This window comes from Sinocyclocheilus anshuiensis, unplaced genomic scaffold, assembly GCF_001515605.1.
Source record: "Sinocyclocheilus anshuiensis isolate Anshui unplaced genomic scaffold, SAMN03320099.WGS_v1.1 scaffold447, whole genome shotgun sequence".
Taxonomy (NCBI): Eukaryota; Metazoa; Chordata; class Actinopteri; order Cypriniformes; family Cyprinidae; genus Sinocyclocheilus; species Sinocyclocheilus anshuiensis.
In genome coordinates, this window is record NW_015552615.1 from 4,468,175 (window position 1) to 4,473,562 (window position 5,388).

Here is a 5,388-nt window from a genome sequence, read left to right on the forward strand (position 1 = left end):
ATGTGAAAATGCACCACGGACAGAGATGACATCTATATCCCTCAGCTGTGTGTGTGTGTGTGTGTGTGTGTGTGTGTGCTCGCGTGTGTCTAGAAGATCGATCACCAACGTGTGGGAAAGTTTTCCCGCATGCATCACAGGTACAAAGCCATTGTTTTGTAACAAGCACCTCAGGGGCAGGATACTACCATGTGCACGTGTAAAGGCACATTATATAAGTTTTGTTCTGTATGTGCTAGATTGTGTGCATAATTCTGTGAAAATGCGGTTTCATATATCCGAATCAGCACAAATCATCCCTCTGGCTTGAATCGCAGAAATATTATTAGACAATATGCTATAGCTGTCTTAGTTTCCAAGTCTGATTGGTAGCAGCACAGAAAGTCTAACATATAAATGTTCAACTTAAAGTGACAGTTAACCCAAAAATGAAAACTCTGTCATCGCTTATTTACTCTCATGTCATTCCAAACCTGTATGGCTTTCTTTCTTCTGTGAAAAACAAAAGAAAATATTTTGAGAAATGTCTGTTTTTTTGTCCATACAATGGAAGTCAATGGTCACAAAAACATTCTTTAAAATATCTTTTATGTTCCACGAAAGAATAAGTCATGCAAGTTGTAAAGACATGAGGGTGAATAAATGATGACAGAATTTTCATTTTTGGCTGATTATCCCTTTAAATTGAAAATGTATAACTTCTGTGCTACTACGATTCAGGTAGAATGTATATCTGATAAAGGGTCACTATCCCTTTAAAATATTTGAAGAAATTGAAATTGAGAATAGTGTTTATAATGAATCACATATTTCGAAGATGTACTAACAGAGATATCTAAAACTGCACAAATGCCCACATACATATACTAGTCATAAACTCTATTCTATTCTATTCTATTCCAAAAATCAGTATCATATCAAACAACAAACTATTTCTAATATTTATCTCACTCAGTTCTTAAAGCTAAATACAGCTAAAACTAAATACAGTCTTTCAGCACATACTGTATAAAACAATGTGGCTTGCCTGGAGATAACAAATAACAGCATCTTATTTATTCTTTGTAAACTTCTGTTACAGCTCCATTCACGTCCAATAAATTCATTTAGATCCAAATTTGATCCAAAGTCTAACTTGAATTAATCCAAATTCGTACTTCTATCCTTTTTAAACCAGAACCCAAAAGACCAAAATCACATGCTTAAGCCCATCGATAAAACCAAACACGGACAAACGCTCAATGAAATACCCACCAGGGAAAACCTCTGGAGCAGGACGGTACTTCTGTGAGCACTGTGATCCAGGAAGAGTGGGGCTCCTCTTTTCGCCTCTGTCCCTCTCTAACCTTGCTCCTCTTCTCAGCCTGCATTACAATCAGATTTCTGCACACCCTTGTGTTCTGTTTAAGCTCTCTCTCTTTCAGTAATCTTATGCCTCCTGAGTAACTTGAGACCCATGGCTGCCATCAGGGAGACGCACGCGCTCACACACACACACGCACACACACCTTACCTTTCGCATCTGGCTTGGCTTTTTAAACCTTAGACTGGGTTCTCCTTTCTGTGTTCGTCTGTCTCTGCTCAAGTGCTGAAGTGTTGGGGTGTCAGAGGAGGACCCCACGGCGCCGGAGCCAGCAAGAGCTCTGCGGGGCAAACAGTGCTGAGTAAAGGACGGCAGGACCTGAGCTCCTGCCGAGTAAGCAAACAGAGCAACATCTCCAGGGCGCGAGAGCACACACACACATACACGCGCTCACAGACTTACAATTACTCTCACTCACACTCGCAAGTTGCATAGACATATGCAGTTACACAGACACTAAATCTATGTTTGGAGTAGCATACTATTAATACTATTACAGTATATGTATAGTATGCTAATGTTCTTTATGCATAGAATACTTGGAAGACAAACTCGAAATGTTGACAGTTTCAACTTTATACATAGAAAGTGCTATGAAATGGCACTCAGTGTCGAACTTCATGCTGGGCATTGATAGAGATGAACAAGTTATTGACTTGTTTTAATGAGTTAAAATTCATACATTAGATGATATTTGTTGAGATATCAAGTAGGATTATACCATCTATGGTCCATACAGTACCATTATTGAGTGTCTATTGTATTCCTCAATGCAGTGTACTATGACTTTTAAAAGTCATAATTCTTTTAAATGTCTATGACTTTTAACAAATGTTTTTGAAAGTAGTCTCGTATGCTCACCAAGGCTACATTTATTTGATCAAAAATACAGTAAAAATGGTAACACTGTGAAATATTATTACAATTTATAATATCTGTTTTCTATCTTATTATATTGTAAAATGTAATTTATTCCTGTGATGCACAGCTGAATTCTAAGCATCTTTACATCACATGATTCTTTATAAATCATTTTAATATGCTGATTTGCTGCTCAAGAAACATTTCTTATTATTATCAATGAAAATAGTTTTGCTGCTTAATATTTTAGTAAAAACAGTATTTCACTTTTTTAAGGATTCTTTGATAAATCGAAAGTTCAAAAGAGCATTTATTTGAAACAGAAATCTTTTGTTAAATTATAAGTCTTTACTGTCACTTTTGATCAATTTAATGCATCCTTGCTAAATAAAAGTACATTTCTTAAAAAAGTAAGTCTTAATATATCTTAATAATATAAGAGCTATATATATAGATAATATATAATAGATATAATAATATCTTAAATATATAGCTCAAAAGAACAGCTTAATTGAGTATTAATTTCTTAAGTTTTTTTAATGACCCCAGATTTTTGAATGGTAATGTATAATTGGATTAAAAATGCAAAAAATTCAAAAAATTCCAAAGCCACTCACTGAATTGAACATAAATGTATAAGGTCATGTGACACTACTGTTTGATACAATTATTGTGGAATAAAGCATTTTTTTTCTTCATTTATAACAAGTAGTATACAGTATATAGTGTTCTGTAAGTAGTAAGCTATATTCTATGCTGAACATAGGCACGCTTTTTTTTATAATGCACACATCACATATGTTCCGGCCTGTTTCCATCATATGAGCTCTTGGGACCTGAATTGGCATCACTGTCAAACACATAAGCACACACATTTACACACACTTTAACTCGCATAGAAACACACACAAATCACATCACATACATCTCGGGCTTCTTCCTCCCCCATCAGCTCGGGGGACCTGACTCGGCACCCAGTATCGCTGTCAAACACACACATATGCACACAAACATCTACAGCAGTGCTCAGCAGCGATTCAGCTACACGGCGCAGTCCAGAACTTTAAACTGCTTATACAGGAGATCCAGTGCAATTCTGTTTAGGGTCCAGAGGCAGAAGTGAAAGGGGCCATTCATCAAGTCTTCTTTTAGCCGCTTGCTGATGTCTAGCAACTGCAAATGAGACATACAAAAAGGTAAGAATGTATCTAAGTGCTGCAGGACACTGATTTGGTTCCAGACAATCTGCGTGTCTCTATAAATGTTCAGCAGGGCCTGAGTAAGGGTTTTGAGTAGGTCGCAAAAGTGCTGAATTATCCACTGTGGAGCTCAAACAAAAGGTGAGGAGAAGTTGAATGTCACCCAATTATTGATTGACGGAGGACCACGAGACATTGGTGGCCTAAGTGTTCGCTGCATCAGTTGATTGGATATGTGCTAACCCATCATACTTTGGACAATGTGAATTCATGTCATGCTTTAGTTTCAGGGACGACACATCCACGGATCGTTCATGGACCGCCTGATGCATGTTGCACGCAACAATGGCTGGCTTTTCACACTTTGTGAGAGTTTGTGCACAGGTTTTTAACATGTCATCTTATGTTTACAAAGGTACGTAACAGGCTCTTAGCTAACAGGGAATGTTATCTGAACTTTGGCTAATGCTCTGGCACGGTTTCAAAAATCATGTTTTTTATCATGTTATCATGTTTTTATTGTGTTTTATTGTGTTGGTTAGCTGTATTTTTTAGTTATTTTTTACCTAATCAAAATAACTGCAGTTTGATTGAGATTAATTGGAATGCACAATGAAAAAACATGATTTTTGAAAATGGTTAAAAACGGAGTGATCTGTTTTTGCAAATGAACTCTTGTTTCTTATGTTCAGTGAACACAAAAAAGTCACATTCCCATGATGTTTGCAAAATGATGGAATGGAATCTTCCCATAACATTTTCATAACCAATTAAAAAAAAAAACTAAAACATTTTAGAATGTGGACGTTTTTAATTTTTAAAAAATAACTTAATGGGAACGTTAATGGGACTAGTTGATTTAAAAAATACACTAGTTAATAATTTTAAGAGAATTTAACATTTTAAAAATCATTCTGTTGCGCTGATGACAAAACTTTTCAAAACTTGGTTGACTCTTCATGTCTGTTTGGGTAGTTTTGGGCCAGATTAAGCTGCAACAAATTACAAAAGACTCTCTATGCAAAACTACGTTCCTCAGACTTTGGGGAAAATTACAGTCAACATTATTAAGAAAAGGTCCTATTTGTTGCCCACTGCATTTGATGGACCACCCAGGCCTGTGTACACAAAGCGCTAGAGAACTGATCCTTCTGCCTCGGTGCTCATTTTGTTACATAACACCAGAATTGATTCAGTAGTCTTGTTCTCCTTCACTATGTGCATATGGCTCAGAAAAGAGTGCCATTCACTGTAAAGCTGAGGTTTCCAATTCTTGTTGTCGTTCTCAAAAATATGTGCTTTAAACCAACACATGACTTTTGTTTGCTGCACAATAACCACACCTGGGAAAAACAGTCATGAATCACATTTCGTCTAAGCGGATTCAAACACAGTTGGCAGTTTTTATGTGAACTAAAGTAGCTACTGAGAATTCATTTGAGCTTGTCTATGCATATGGGGCAATTAGTGCCGTGTCATATTCCATATAAGAGCAGAATCCCTCATTCTACATCCCAAGTTTCCTGCGCCGGAAGGCTGACTATAAATCATTCTTGACGTTCTTGCCAACTTAAGCAGAACCGGTGCCAGCAGGCGAGGGTTCGCCAGATTAACAGAATGAACGGCCAGCCATGAATTTGAGACGGGAGACAGAAAGAGATAAAAACGAGAAAAAATGTAACCATAAATCTACTGCAATCTTGCCAGACAGCAACAGTAAATGGGGGAAACTCCCACAGTCAAAAGTGAATGTTTTTGATGACAATCATAATGGAAATGGTGGTGGACTGATGTTTTGTGAGCGTTAGTATTTTGATGTTTTCCTGTCTTGAGATATGTAAAGGATTTTAATTATAATTATTATATATAATATATTATGAATGTACATAAACTATTATATGAGTGCACACACACACACACACACACACACATATATATATATATATATATATATATATATTTATT